The sequence below is a fragment of the Salmo trutta genome, chromosome 13 (genome assembly GCF_901001165.1).
Source record: "Salmo trutta chromosome 13, fSalTru1.1, whole genome shotgun sequence".
Classification (NCBI taxonomy): domain Eukaryota; kingdom Metazoa; phylum Chordata; class Actinopteri; order Salmoniformes; family Salmonidae; genus Salmo; species Salmo trutta.
Window position 1 is genome coordinate 80,239,669 of NC_042969.1, and position 17,470 is coordinate 80,257,138.

General features: G+C 46.7%; 1 long non-coding RNA gene across 1 annotated transcript in view; it reads right to left on the reverse strand.

The window, feature by feature from the left end:
* The window catches only part of LOC115206583 (uncharacterized), a 50,503-nt gene extending 33,088 nt beyond the window's left edge, over nucleotides 1–17,415 (reverse strand). Inside the window, exon 1 of the long non-coding RNA XR_003880821.1 lies at nucleotides 17,336–17,415. This is a non-coding gene — a long non-coding RNA (uncharacterized LOC115206583). The remainder of the gene's footprint in view (nucleotides 1–17,335) is intronic.
* Between the last annotated feature and the right edge of the window lie 55 nt (nucleotides 17,416–17,470).

Genomic DNA, 17,470 nt, shown 5'->3' on the forward strand with positions numbered 1-17,470 from the left:
GGACAGGTACAGGATGGCAACAACAACTGCCCGAGTTACACCAGGAACGCACAATCCCTCCATCAGTGCTCAGACTGTCTGCAATAGGCTGAGAGAGGCTGAACTGAGGGCTTGTAGGCCTGTTGTAAGGCAAGTCCTCACCAGACATCACCGGCAACAACATCGCCTATGGGCACAAACCCACTGTCGCTGGACCAGACAGGACTGGCAAAAAGTGCTCTTCACTGACAAGTCATGGTTTTGTCTCACCAGGGGTGATGGTCGGATTCGCATTTATTGTCGAAGGAATGAGCACAGCATCATCGGACTGAGCTTGTTGTCATTGCAGGCAATCTCAACACTGTGCGTTACAGGGAAGACATCCTCCTACCTCATGTGGTACCCTTCCTGCAAGCTCATCCTGACATGACCCTCCAGCATGACAACGCCACCAGCCATACTGTTCGTTCTGTGCGTGATTTCCTGCAAGACAGGAATGTCAGTGTTCTGACATGGCCAGCGAAGAGCCCGGATCTCAATCCCATTGAGCATGTCTGGGACCTGTTGGATCGGAGGGTGAGGGCTAGGGCCATTCCCCGCAGAAATGTCCGGGAACTTGCAGGTGCCTTAGTGGAATATCTCATAGTAAGAACTGGCAGCAAGAACTGGCAAATCTGGTGCAGTCCATGAGGATGCACTGCAGTACTTAATGCAGCTGGTGGCCACATCAGATACTGACTGTTACTTTTGACCCCCCCCCCCTTTGTTCAGGGACACATTATTCCATTTTTGTTAGTCACATGTATGTGGAACTTGTTCAGTTTATGTCTCAGTTGTTGGATCTTATGTTCATACAAATATTTACACGTGTTAAGTTTGCTGAAAATAAACACAGTTGACAGTGAGAGGACGTTTATTTTTTTTGCTGAGTTTATATTACCTGACGCACCGGTGTGTGTGTGTGTGTGTGTGTGTGTGTATGTGTGTGTGTGTGTGTGTGTGTGTGTGTGTGTGTGTGTGTGTGTGTGTGTGTGTGTGTGTGTGTGTGTGTGTGTGCGTTTGTTAGTTATTCCTGGGATCCCAGTGGTGCGTCCAGTCCTGCTGAATGGACGGCAGGATAACAAAAAATTGGACTGTGGGATTCCCAGTCCAGCTCAGAGAATGACAAACACAGGAAGGGGATTGCATTCAGCAGGCAGTGAACACACATATGTTTATGGCTCCTCTCTCTCACACATACACACATCGGCGCCTTCTTGAGGCTGTAGTAAAGTAAACCTACTCTCTGTATCTTTCCTAGAATTCCACCAGTCTCCTGTGTCCCATCATGCTTCAGCCAGACATTCTCTCGCTCTCTCTCGCAAATTCACTCAAGAAAGAAAGTAGTATTTCTCTTTCATTACCACTGAAATGAAAAGCACAGTGCAACAGAGCAGAATATTTTCTCTGTTCAGGGTAGTTAAAGTCAGAAATGGCTGACTTCTATGTTCTGAAAGACATTCCAATATTAACAACATCCCTGAGCTCCACAGCATTGTTTTCCTGCTCCATTGTCCAGTTAACCAGTTGGCTGGTTAACTGTCTACACTGCAGAGACAGCAGAATCCCGCTGGAGTGCCCTGTAGTCTACTGCACCAGTCCCACACAGCCACAAAATCATCCAGGGAGATTTCAATATAGAACGTGCCTTTCTTGCCAGCTCAAAACTCAACAATGCAGTAATCAATATCAGTAGTACTATAAAATAAAGGTAGAATAAAAACACACAATAAATACAAATAAGAAGAACACGAGAAAGTAAGTAAGCATACAGGGTCGGTATCAGGCTCAGTACCAATACCAGAGTATGTGAGTGGAGCGGAGCTAGATCGGAGAGAGGAGCAGAGCATGCCCATTTTGACTGGAGCGTGGAGCGAGATTCCCAAAGGCTGGAGCGTCAGCCTTCTCTCCCGCTCCAATTTCACTCCAGTAGCGCTCCTGTAGCTCTCACTTTACGAGCTCAGGGCGCGCCCGTCCCATCATGCATTTGTGGTCTACTTGTGTGCTGCTATAGCCCCTTCCTTTAGCTACTGTCATGGAGTTCACTAAATATTTTCATCAAGAAACTGATAAAACACACAGGTGCTAAATCAAGGTGACTTGTGGTGATGTAATATCCACAACTAAAGAATCATTGTGGAATCTGAAAGGACACATCTCATGAAAGCATGAGGGTGTACTTACTACGTGCACATGCTAAAAGAAAGGAACGAGGTAGGTAGATAACTGAATGTGTCATTGCAGCAAAGTATTTATCAAATAAAAATCTGTTATTTTAAAAGTTTCCTTCGTTATTGGTCTATTATCTATCCAATAGGCCATATTGATTTAGGCCCAACAGGCCCGTCACGTGTGCTCCCTCTCCAGCCTCTAGGTCACCAGGCTGCTCGTTATGATGCACACCTGTCACCAACGGTACGCGCATCTGTGTATAATGACACTCACCTGGACTCCATCACCTCCCTGATTACCTGCCCTTTATAAGTCACTCCCTTTGGTTCCTTCACCAGTAGTCATTGTTTCTGTTTCTGTTTCATGTCCATGTGTTGTTCGTGTTTCTTGTTTTGTATTATGTTTCGTTCATTCATTAAAAATTATTTACTCCCTGAACTTGCTTCCTGACTCCCAGCACACACGTTACAAGGCCTGGCATATTCCAACTTTCACGGAACTTTCCGTTTTGATTGGGTTATTTTGCCTAAAAACCTTTAGGCCTACCTATTTAAAAAAATCAACTCTGCATCCCTGCCCAGCCTGGCAAGTGTGGCCAAAAGAGTGCTTAGCATCCCAAGCGGCTCTGCCAGCACAGAGATGATGTTATATTAAAATTCAAAGGCACTGAGCCTAATAAGGCATTTTTCGTTTAATTTGTATTTAATTCTAAGTAAGTCACAGCGTACAGTTGAAGTCGGAAGTTTACATACACCTTAGCCAAATACATTTAAACTCAGTTTTTCACAATTCCTGACATGTAATCCTAGTAAAAATTCCCTGTACGTTAGTTAGGATCACCACTTTATTTTAAGAATGTGAAATGTCAGAATAATAGTAGAGAGAATGATTTATTTCAGCTTTTATTTCTTTCATCACATTCCCAGTGGGTCAGAAGTTTACATACACTCAATTAGTATTTAGTAGCATTGCCTTTAAATTGTTTAACTTGGGTCAAACGTTTTGGGGAGCAAAACTTCCCACAATAAATTGGGTGAATTTTGGCCCATTCCTCCTGACAGAGCTGGTGTAACTGAGTCAGGTTTGTAGGCCTCCTTGCTCTCACATGCTTTTTCAGTTCTGCCCACACATTTTCTATGGGATTGAGGCCAGGGCTTTGTGATGGCCACTCCAATACCTTGACTTTGTTGTCCTTAAGCCATTTTGTCCCAAATTTGGAAGTATGCTTGGGGTCATTGTCCATTTGGAAGACCCATTTGCGACCAAGCTTTAAATTCCTGACTGATGTCTTGAGATGTTCCTTCAATATATCCACATAATGTTTCTTCCTCATGATGCCATCTATTTTGTGAAGTGCACAAGTCCCTCCTCCAGCAAAGCACCCCCACAACATGATGCTGCCACCCCCGCCACCCTCTTCAGCTTGCAAGCCTCCCCCTTTTTCCTCCAAACATAACGATGGTCATTATGACCAAACAGTTCTATTTTTGTTTCATCAGACCATGTTGATATAGGACTTGTTTTATTGTGCATATAGATACTTTTGTACCTGTTTCCTGCAGCATCTTCACAAGGTCCTTTGCTGTTGTTCTGGGATTGATTTGATACAGTGAATTATAAGTGAAATAATCTGTCTGTAAGCAATAGTTGGAGAAATTACTTGTGTCATGCACAAAGTAGATGTCCTAACCGACTTGCCAAAACTTTAGTTTGTTAACAAGACATTTGTGGAGTGGTTGAAAAACGAGTTTTAATGATTCCAACCTAAGTGTATGTAAACTTCTGACTTCAACTGTATATGTGCAACTTGTAGGCTATATTGGTTTAATCCAACAAAATGTTGTTTAAATGCTGAGTGATTAATGTCCCTGCCTCCCTACCAGCCTAGTGTGTCACACTCGCTAATGCTTCACAATGTATTTCTTTGTAGGCTCTAGCCTTGAAATAATATAAATAATATAGCCTAAATAATTCATTTCTGTTCCTTCTTAGTCTCCCTGTCTGGCTCCTGACCTATTTAGAGTGTTTATATGCTGTTTAATATGACATGTAGCCTATTTTAAATGATGAGCGCGTCTTACATTCTCCTTTTCATGTTTATTATAATATTTTTCATTCAAATCACATGGTTCGATTTCAATACTTCAAACCAAATGGTAGGTCCAGGTAGTCACAAAAATTGATGGGTGTTGGTTAAATTGTGATTTTAATGAACGTGAACAAGGAGCGTTTTTTTAGCAGAGCATTTGGAAAGGAGTTGCATACTTCTCAATGAGTAATGAGTGAGATTTCCGACCGCTCAACTTAGCTCACATCCTCTGGCCAATACCATATTTACAATGTGCAGGGATACTGGAGTGACAGAGGTAGATATGTGTATAGAGTAAGGTGATAGGGCATTAGGATATGTGTCACGTCCTGACCAGTATAGGGGTTATTTGTTATTGTAGTTTGGTCAGGACGTGGCAGAGGGTATTTGTTTTATGTGGTTCGGGGTGGTGGTTTGTTTAGAAGGGTGTTTGATTTATTATTTCTGGGTTTTGGTTTATGTTCTATGTTTTTGTATTTCTATGTTCTTTCTAGTTTAGTCATTTCTATGTTAGTTAATTGGGTGTTGGACTCTCAATTGAAGGCAGGTGTTTGTAGTTGCCTTTGATTGAGAGTCCTATATATAGGGATGTGTTTTGTTTGTTAATTGTGGGTAGTTGTCTTTAGCACTGCTGTTATGTGTATAGCCTGCGAAACTGTTTCCTGTCATTGTTTTTCCGTGTTCACAGTCTTTATTTAAAATAAATATTAAGATGAGCACGCAACCCGCTGCGCCTTGGTCCTCTCTACCCGAAGACAGCCGTTACAATGTGTGATAAACAGAGTAGAAGCAACGCATATGATGATTGTATGTGAGTGTACATGTGTGTAGAGTCAGTATGAATGTGTGCATGTGTAATGTGCGTGTGAGCAAATTAAGTGTGTGTGTGTGTGTGTGTGTGTGTGTGTGTGTTGGAGTGTCAGTGAGCGAGTCCTGTGAGTCCTGTTAAATGAAATGAAAGGGTTAATGCAGAAAGTCCGTATAGCCATTCTGTTAGCTATTTAACAGTCATGGTTTGGGGATAGAAGCTGTTCAGCAGCCTGTTGGTGTCAGACTTGTTACTATGGCAGCACTTGCCGTGCTGCAACAGAGCGAACAGTCTATGGCTTGGGCTGTTTGAGTCCTTTAAACATTTTCTGGGTCTTCCTTTTACACCGCCTGATATAGAGGTCCTGATGTACTGAGCTGTCCGCACATCCCTCTGTAGCGCCATGCGATGAAGGGCGGTGCAGTTGCCATACCAAGCAGGGATGCAGCCAATCAAGATTCTCATAATGGTGCAGCAGGAGAACTTTTGGAGGATTTGACGACCCATGCTAAAACTTTTCTACCTCCTGAGGGGGAAGAGGCGCTGTCGTGCCCTCTTCACTACTGTGATGGTGTATGTGGACCATTTTAAGTCCCTAGTGATTTGTACACCGAGGAACATGAAGGTCTCGACCCGCTCCACTACAGCCCTGTCAATGTGGATGGTAGAACCCGCTCCACTACACCCCTGTCAATGTGGATGGTAGAACCTGCTCCACTACAGCCCTGTCAATGTGGATGGTAGAACCTGCTCCACTACAGCCCTGTCAATGTGGATGGTAGAACCTGCTCCACTACAGCCCTGTCAATGTGGATGTAAGAACCTGCTCCACTACAGCCCTGTCAATGTGGATGGTAGAACCTGCTCCACTACAGCCCTGTCAATGTGGATGGTAGAACCTGCTCCACTACAGCCCAGTTGATGTGGATGGTAGAACCTGCTCCACTACAGCCCTGTCAATGTGGATGGTAGAACCTGCTCCACTACAGCCCTGTCAATGTGGATGGTAGAACCTGCTCCACTACAGCCCTGTCAATGAGGATGGTAGAACCTGCTCCACTACAGCCCAGTTGATGTGGATGGTAGAACCTGCTCCACTACAGCCCTGTCAATGTGGATGGTAGAACCTGCTCCACTACAGCCCAGTTGATGTGGATGGTAGAACCTGCTCCACTACAGCCCAGTTGATGTGGATGGTAGAACCTGCTCCACTACAGCCCTGTCAATGTGGATGGTAGAACCTGCTCCACTACAGCCCAGTTGATGTGGATGGTAGAACCTGCTCCACTACAGCCCAGTTGATGTGGATGGTGGAACCTGCTCCACTACAGCCCAGTTGATGTGGATGGTAGAACCTGCTCCACTACAGCCCAGTTGATGTTGATGGTAGAACCTGCTCCACTACAGCCCAGTTGATGTGGATGGTAGAACCTGCTCCACTACAGCCCAGTTGATGTGGATGGTAGAACCTGCTCCACTACAGCCCAGTTGATGTTGATGGTAGAACCTGCTCCACTACAGCCCAGTTGATGTGGATGGTAGAACCTGCTCCACTACAGCCCTGTCAATGTGGATGGTAGAACCTGCTCCACTACAGCCCTGTCAATGTGGATGGTAGAACCTGCTCCACTACAGCCCAGTTGATGTGGATGTAAGAACCTGCTCCACTACAGCCCTGTCAATGTGGATGGTAGAACCTGCTCCACTACAGCCCTGTCAATGTGGATGGTAGAACCTGCTCCACTACAGCCCAGTTGATGTGGATGGTAGAACCTGCTCCACTACAGCCCAGTTGATGTGGATGGTAGAACCTGCTCCACTACAGCCCTGTCAATGTGGATGGTAGAACCTGCTCCACTACAGCCCAGTTGATGTGGATGGTAGAACCTGCTCCACTACAGCCCAGTTGATGTGGATGGTGGAACCTGCTCCACTACAGCCCAGTTGATGTGGATGGTAGAACCTGCTCCACTACAGCCCAGTTGATGTTGATGGTAGAACCTGCTCCACTACAGCCCAGTTGATGTGGATGGTAGAACCTGCTCCACTACAGCCCAGTTGATGTGGATGGTAGAACCTGCTCCACTACAGCCCAGTTGATGTTGATGGTAGAACCTGCTCCACTACAGCCCAGTTGATGTGGATGGTAGAACCTGCTCCACTACAGCCCTGTCAATGTGGATGGTAGAACCTGCTCCACTACAGCCCTGTCAATGTGGATGGTAGAACCTGCTCCACTACAGCCCAGTTGATGTGGATGTAAGAACCTGCTCCACTACAGCCCTGTCAATGTGGATGGTAGAACCTGCTCCACTACAGCCCTGTCAATGTGGATGGTAGAACCTGCTCCACTACAGCCCAGTTGATGTGGATGGTAGAACCTGCTCCACTACAGCCCTGTCAATGTGGATGGTAGAACCTGCTCCACTACAGCCCTGTCAATGTGGATGGTAGAACCTGCTCCACTACAGCCCAGTTGATGTGGATGGTGGAACCTGCTCCACTACAGCCCCGACCATGTGGAGTAAGTGTTGTTGATATTTATCTGCAATTTATTGCATTAGAGCCAAAATCTTCTGGACTGGGCCATCACTCATCATCATCACTCCTCACTTTCTCCTCCCCTCTCCTCCCCTCCCCTCCCTACTCCCTCTCCTCTCCCCTCCCCTCCCCTTCCTGATCCCTCTCTCTTCCCCTCCCCTCCCTGCTCCCTCTCCCCTCCCCTCCCTGCTCCCTCTCTCTTTCCTTCCCCTACCTGCTCCCTCTCCCCTCCCCTCCCCTCCCTGCTCCTCTCTCCTCCCCTCCCTGCTCCCTCTCTCCTCCACTCCCTGCTCCCTCTCGCCTCCCCTCCCCTCCCTGCTCCTTATATTGCTCTCTCCCACTCTCTCTCAATTCAATTTTCAATTCAAAGGGCTTTATTGGCATCGGAAATATATGTTAACATTGCCAAAGCAAGTGAAGTAGATAATATAGAAAGTGAAATAAACAATGAAAATGAACAGTAAACATTACACTCATAGAAATTCCAAAATAATAAAGACTTTACAAATGTAATATTATGTATATATACAGTGTTGTAACAATGTGCAAAATGTTAAAGTACAAAAGGGAAAATAAATAAACATAAATATAGGTTGTATTTTTTCTTTCTCTCTCTGTCTCCCTCTCTCTCTGTCTCTCCCTCTCTCTGTAGTATCTGGTATCTGTAGCCCTATCAGTGATCGGGGGAAGAGGACACCAGGCCCAGGTGCCAGCACAGCTCTCAGCAGCACTTAGGAGCTGGATCTTGGTTCGGGACTCTGGCAGTGTGGCTGGACTGGATACCTGCCTAATAACCCCTACCGCTACTGCAGCTAAACCCTTGACACACACACACACACACACACACACACACACACACACACACACACACACACACACACACACACACACACACTAAGAGAGAGCTTTGTGTCTTGCTGAGGATTTGCCCTGTAACAGCATCTATGGCTAGCTGAGCAGAGCATTAGCATCGTAGCTAGTTAACTATGTGCTAGCTGATTGTTAGCTCTGTGGCTAGCTGAGTGTCAGCTCTGTGGCTAGCTGATTGTTAGCTCTGTGGCTAGCTGATTGTTAGCTCTGTGGCTAGCTGATTGTTAGATTTGTGGCTAGCTGACTGTTAGCTCTGTGGCTAGCTGAGTGTTAGCTATAAGGCTAGCTGAGTGTTAGCTATAAGGCTAGCTGAGTGTTAGCTATAAGGCTAGCTGATCTTGAGCTCTGAGGATGGCTAAACGTTAGCTGCCACCAGTGCTGTGCTGTGTTCCCACGGCTGAGACAGTTTCCTCTCCCTCTGGAGATGCAGGCTATTTCAGGAAGCAGGAGGAGCGAGACAGGGAAGAGACAGGTGCCAAGGAAACCAGCGAGGAACACTAATAATAACCAACTAATAATAAAACTCTCAGAGAAACAGCAGAGAAACTCACAACATCGGAGACAACCGGTATAGATACAGATAAATACTACAACACACACAGCTACATACAGTAGGTCTACAGTAATTATACACTCCTGTCTTTTTTGAGTTCTAGAACGTTTACACACACTCCCCCACATTACACACACTCCCCACATTACACACACACACCCACATTACACACACACCCCCACATTACACACACACCCCCACATTACACACACACCCCCACATTACACACACTCCCCCACATTACACATACTCCCCCACATAACACACACACCCACATTACACACACACCCCCACATTACACCCACATTACACACACACACACACACACACACACATTACACACACACACCCACATTACACACACAACCCACATAACACACACACCCCCACATTACACACACTCCCCCACATAACACACACACACCCACATTACACACACACACACACACACACATTACACACACACACACACACATTACACACACACACACCCACATTACACACACACACACACACATTACACACACTCCCCCACATTACACACACTCCCCCACATTACACACACACACCCACATTACACACACACACCCACATTACACACACATTACACACACACCCCCACATTACACACACATTACACACACACACACACACATTACACACACACACCCACATTACACACACACACACACACATTACACACACACCCCCACATTACACACACCCCCACATTACACACACACACACACATTACACACACACCCACATTACACACACACACACACACACATTACACACACACCCCCACATTACACACACATTACACACACACACACACATTACACCCACACACCCACATTACACACACACACACCCACATTACACACACCCCCACATTACACACACTCCCCCACATTACACAAACACCCCCACATTACACACACACCCCCACATTACACCCCCACCCCCACGTTACACACACACCCCCACGTTACACACACACCCCCACATTACACAAACACCCCCACATTACACACACACCCCCACATTACACACACACCCCCACGTTACACACACACCCCCACGTTACACACACACCCCCACATTACACACACACCCCCACATTACACACACACCCCACATTACACACACACCCACGTACACACACCCCCACGTTACACACACACCCCCACGTTACACACACACCCCCCACGTTACACACACACCCCCACATTACACACACACCCCCCACATTACACACACACCCCCACATTACACACACACACACCCACGTTACACACACACACACACACATTACACACACTCCCCCACATTACACACACACACACACACACACATAACACACACACCCACATTACACACACACCCCCACATTACACACACACACCCACATTACACACACACACACACACACACACACACATTACACACACACACACCCACATTACACACACACCCCCACATTACACACACACCCCCACATTACACACACACCCCCACATTACACACACTCCCCCACATAACACACACCCACATTACACACACACACACATTACACACACACACCCACATTACACACACACCCCCACATTACACACACACACACATTACACACACACCCCCACATTACACACACACACCCACATTACACACACACCCCCACATTACACACACACCCACATTACACACACACACCCACATTACACACACACACACACACACCCACATTACACACACACCCCCACATTACACACACACCCACATTACACACACACCCCCACATTACACACACACCCACATTACACACACACACACACACCCACATTACACACACACCCCCACATTACACACACACACACACACCCACATTACACACACACCCCCACATTACACACACACACCCACATAACACACACACCCCCACATTACACACACTCCCCCACATAACACACACACACCCACATTACACACACACACACACACATTACACACACACACCCACATTACACACACACCCACATTACACACACACACCCACATTACACACACACACCCACATTACACACACACCCACATTACACACACACCCCCACATTACACACACACCCACATTACACACACACACCCACACACACATTACACACACACCCCCACATTACACACACACACACACACACACCCACATTACACACACACCCCCACATTACACACACACCCACATTACACACACACCCCCACATTACACACACACACCCCCACATTACACACACACCCCCACATTACACACACACCCCACATTACACACACACACCCACATTACACACACACCCCCACATTACACACACACACACCCACATTACACACACACCCCCACATTACACACACACCCCCACATTACACACACACCCCCACATTACACAAACACCCCCACATTACGCACCACTGGAATACAGGACAGACATTCCAGTACAACTTACACACATCCAGTAGACCAACAGAGGATGACAGTCATCCAGACAATTATTATACAGAAATGCACAAACAGACAACACATACACACACCATGGGAGCAAACATTACATACTGTAATGCTGCCTTTCTCCCACAGATATATTTCTCATGCAAATCCGTAAGCCCCTGTGACCAGAGTATGTGAGCAAAGTTAAACGTTGGGAAATCCTGCTCATTGCTCACGGACGGACCGTTCCGGTGCTCCACTTCCGTTCCAACCGCTAAAAACCGGTTCCTCGCTCACAGGAAGAAAACAAACTGCCTCTCCAAACTCGCTCCATTGATTAACATCGCAATTTAACCAACACCATTCAATTATTGTGACTACCTGGACCCATTACTTGGTTTTGAAGTCTTGAAACCAAACCATGTGATTTGAATGAAAAGTATTATAATAAACATGACTTCAAATGTCATATTAAACAGCATATAAACACTCTAAATAGGTCAGGAGCCAGACAGGGAGACTAAGAAGGAACAGAAATGAATTATTTAGGCTATATTATTGCAATTATTTCAAGGCTAGAGCCTACAAAGAAATACATTGTGAATCATTAGCGAGTGTGACACACTAGGCTGGTAGAGACATAAAGCCTTCAGCATTTAAACAACATGTCCTTGTATTAAATCATGATAGTCTATAAAGTGCTCATATAGGCTGCGACTTAATTAAAATGAAATAGAAAGTGACCGAACAATGCCTTATTAGGTTCAGTGCCTTTGAATAGATTTTTAGAAACACCAGTTTGGCCAGAGTACACCATCATGCTTTCATGAGATGTGTCTTTTCAGATTCCACAATGATTCTTTAGTTGTGGACATTACATCACCACACTCCCTCTCTTGCTATTGGTCCTCATCTTTGTAAGTCACCTTGATTTAGCACCTGTGTGTTTTATCAGTTTCTTGATGAAAATATTTAGTGAACTCCATGACAGTAGCTAAAGGAAGGGGCTATAGCAGCACACAAGTAGACCACAAATGCATGATGGGACGGGCGCGCCCTGAGCTCGTGAAGTGAGCGCTACTGGAGTGAAATTGGAGCGGGGGAGAAGGCCGACGCTCCAGCCTTTGGGAATCTCGCTCCGCGCTCCAGTCAAAATGGGTACACTCCGCTCCTCGTTCCACTCACATACTCTGCCGGGGACACACTAGAAATACCATACACAAAGGCATGCATTGAGGCACACACACACTGAGGATAAATCACCATGTGAACAGGCCTGCAGAGACACATATTATGGGGTTACTTAGTTACAACACATTAAAAACGCTACAGTCAGGAGAGATCCAGCTGTCCTTTCAGAAGGTCAACAAGAGGAGAGGTCCATCTCGTTCTCCTCTGCTCTCTCTTAGTGTGTGTGTGTGTGTGTGTGTGTGTGTGTGTGTGTGTGTGTGTGTGTGTGTGTGTGTGTGTGTGTGTTTGACAGAGAGAGAGAGAGTGAGTGAGAGAGCTGAGAATGGGGTGGGGGGAGGGGGGGTCACATAAAGAACGAATAAACTCCAAATGAAATAATATATTGACTATATCTCTTTAGGCTATTGTTCATCTGATGTGATTTTGTAAACTTGTTTTGTCATTTGTTTTATTTGCCAGTAATGATTGGGCTAAATAAATTGCCTACAGTAGCCTAGACTGAGTAGATACCACATGTAATTGACCAACGATAATAAGAAGGGTAGCCTAGGCCGACAGGCCTGGAACCTACATACTTCAGATCCTAGTCTGACTATATTAGCCTATCGTTCAGTTACTGCTAAAATATCACCTGCTTGGATTTCTGAGAAGGAATTCCTTGCTGCAGCGGACTCTTTCGTGCCACTGAGAGCCTCACGCTGCAGGTTGGAGAGGGGTTGACGCTCCAACGAGGCCGGATTTACTACCGCAGACACCGGCCATCCATCACCGCTCTGCTCATTGTCACAATCATCGGGAGAACCAGACTCCTGAGTCCTGTCAGACTTCTGCTGTGAGGCATTCCGGCCCTACAACACTGCCACCCCAGCACGGAAAGATGTTCTATAAACTCTGCATATGGCTGTGGATCTACTGTAACGTGCCGGCCAAGAGATAATACCACACTGATATGCTATGGAGGATTTACAAAATAAAACAAACAAAATAAATAAACCAATAAGAAATGGGAGCCAGTGCCCACTTTGCTCAGACAAAAACTGCTTTGACGCTGGAGAAAAAAGTTTAAATAATGCGTAAAACAGTGTGTGATACGCCGAAATTCATGACTCAATATAGGTAGACTATTGTTAGGATTTGATAAATCTGAAAGACAATCTGTCATAAATTCTACAGTGTCAGTGTCTCATTCTGGAATGGTTTGCATTGGAGACAGGAAGAGAGAACAGGCTTCACTTTAATGATTTGGGAAATAAAACCTCATCCCATCACTTTCCCTATTGGTAGGAATAGAGTTTATTTCTAGGAAGGAGTGTATTTGATTGTGACCTCTCACTAACTTCCTTCTTTCCCTCTCCACTTATAGGCCTATATTCATGGCAACATGGTAGACAAGGGCCACTGTATCTGGTAGGAAAAACCATGAATAAAAAAGGTATTGACTTTACATTGATCTTAGATGCATGATGTATTACAATACGTTGTATGTATTTCTGTAATGAGGTGATGTGTAGGGCCAGGAGTTTTTCTTTAGAGCATACCCTGATGAGGAAAAACTCTAGGCCTTGTGATGAGGAGATAATAGGCCTCTGATGTCCTCCTTCCTTTCCTCTCCAGGCCACTGGGGGGTGGATAGACTTGTGCTTTTACCATACCTCTACCAGCTATCACATAGTACACACAGGCTGTACTGCAGGTCTCCACCATACCTCTACCAGCTATCACATAGTACACACAGGCTGTACTGCAGGTCTCCACCATACCTCTACCAGCTATCACATAGTACACACAGGCTGTACTGTAGGTCTCCACCATACCTCTACCAGCTATCACATAGTACACACAGGCTGTACTGCAGGTCTCCACCATACCTCTACCAGCTATCACAGAGTACACACAGGCTGTACTGCAGGTCTCCACCATACCTCTACCAGCTATCACATAGTACACACAGGCTGTACTGTAGGTCTCCACCATACCTCTACCAGCTATCACATAGTACACACAGGCTGTACTGCAGGTCTCCACCATACCTCTACCAGCTATCACAGAGTACACACAGGCTGTACTGCAGGTCTCCACCATACCTCTACCAGCTATCACAGAGTACACACAGGCTGTGTGTGTATGTAGCATTCTGCCATGAAACACTGTATGCTGGTGGAGAGCGAGGGAGAGGAGTGTGGGAAAGAAAACATGATAGAGAGAGGGACGGGTGAGGGTAGAGGGATGGATGGGTGAGGGTAGAGGGATGGATGGGAGAGGGTAGAGGGAGGGACAGGTGAGGGTAGAGGGATGGATGGGAGAGGGTAGAGGGATGGGCGGGTGAGGGTAGAGGGATGGATGGGAGAGGGTAGAGGGAGGGATGGGAGAGGGTAGAGGGATGGATGGGTGAGGGTAGAGGGATGGATGGGAGAGGGTAGAGGGAGGGATGGGAGAGGGTAGAGGGATCGATGGGAGAGGGTAGAGGGATCGATGGGAGAGGGTAGAGGGATGGATGGGAGAGGGTAGAGGGAGGGATGGGAGAGGGTAGAGGGAGGATGGAGAGGGTAGAGGGATGGATGGAGAGGGTAGAGGGGTGGATGGGAGAGGGTAGAGGGAGGGATGGGAGATGGGTTAGAGGGATCGATGGAGAGGGTTAGAGGAGGGATGGGAGAGGGTAGAGGGATGGATGGGAGAGGTGTAGAGGGAGGGATGGGGAGAGGGTAGAGGGATGGATGGGAGAGGGTAGAGGGATGGATGGGAGAGGGTAGAGGGAGGGATGGGAGAGGGTAGAGGGAGGGATGGGAGAGGGTAGAGGGATGGATGGGAGAGGGTAGAGGGAGGGATGGGAGAGGGTAGAGGGAGGGATGGGAGAGGGTAGAGGGAGGGATGGGAGAGGGTAGAGGGATGGATGGGAGAGGGTAGAGGGATGGATGGGAGAGGGTAGAGGGGTGGATGGGAGAGGGTAGAGGGATGGATGGGAGAGGGTAGAGGGGGATGGGAGAGGGTAGAGGGAGGGATGGGAGAGGGTAGAGGGGTGGATGGGAGAGGGTAGAGGGATGGATGGGAGAGGGTAGAGGGGTGGATGGGAGAGGGTAGAGGGGTGGATGGGAGAGGGTAGAAAGAGAAGACTGTTGACAGCCCCCTGAGCCCTTTCTTACGCTGCAGCAACGTAATGTGAACTAGCTAACTGCACCAGAAGGGAACCATCATCTGTGGACCCCAGTCTCTCTGAGCAGCCATTCCAACACACACACACACACACACACACACACACACACACACACACACACACACACACACACACACACACACACACACTTGCCATTCCAAGGAGTTCGCATCCCTATTAATACCCTACTTCAAGGACTAAGGGACCGGGTAATGATCCATGAGATGCTATCGGGTGACTGATACCACTAGTGTCCCTCCTTCTGTCTGCAGGGTAAACTGGATAGAAAAATAACCCCTTATACAACATGTGTCCTGGTAAATACAACAGTCCCATAGTAATAGAGTCTGTGTAATGTTAGGTAAACATGGGTATTATGTTTTAAACGTTTATGTTTTGTCAACTGGGAACAATAAATGCATCAGATGGTTTATTATTTTTATTATTTTATTTTTTTATAATGGTAGTCGTTGACTCTACTGTTGGCTTTGAGAAATGCAGTTGTATGACCTCACACTCCAATTGACAGTTTATAATATATATATATATATATTATCTCCCTTCTGCACAATCACCTCAGCTTTTCCCACCAGCCACCATTCAGACACACAGATTAACACACACAGCACCCTCCACCTCCACCACGCTGATAACCATCAGCTCCAAGGCGCTCGCGCCATTGTTTCACCCTCACGCTAATTACTCATGAGTTGACCTCGAGCGCACTGGCGGGCAGGGGGAGCGATCCATCATGTATGGCAGCGGGTGGAGGTCGTTTTATTGCAACCAGTCAATTGTCACGTTAAATAACCCTGGACGGAATCGCTTTACGGAAAACCAAGTGGCCTTGAATTTGGGCGCACAGACAAAAGCAGCGCGCGGATCATGTTGTTCTTCTATTGTATTTGCTTTCTCTCCTGGTTGAATATATGAATACATGACCAGTAGGAGACAGGCAGCTCTTCTATAACCTACCGCTCACCACCCCTGTGTTTAGGATCGTAGGGCATACCCGGTCGACATCTCAACCAGCATCCGGGGCGTCCCCGGGGCGTCATCACACCAACGTAAACACACATAGAGATAGAGAGACTAGGCATTCCAGAACAAACAGAAAAGACAACAACGTTTCTCTATGCCCGTCTTGAGCGGGATGGACAAACACAGCCTTCAGTCTGGATGTCCAATAGCCAAGCGGTATCCAATGCAGCAGTATTACTGTACATTACATCCATTATAATGTCATAAACACTTTAGCTGAAGAGTCGTCTGATTGGGATGTGAGCCTGTAGTGGAGATGCAGCATGTTTTTAAGACCATTTGTGATTTAAAAATACAAATAAAACTATCATGTTTCAGGGGCGAGACTGCCTTGTATTTCTAAAAATATGGCCAGTAAAAATATGACCCACAGTCGGAATAAATCCGTTCATGAGAAGAGGGCCACAGGCAACTTTCCTCACCTGAAACCCCGCCCTTCTGAGCGCTCTTCCGCCTGCTGATTGGCTTCTGAGACCTCTCCTGGCCGCTGGTTGGCTGTCCCTGGCGAGAGAGAAGGAGAATTCGCTCTTTACGGAGTGGGGCGGAGGCGCGCGGGC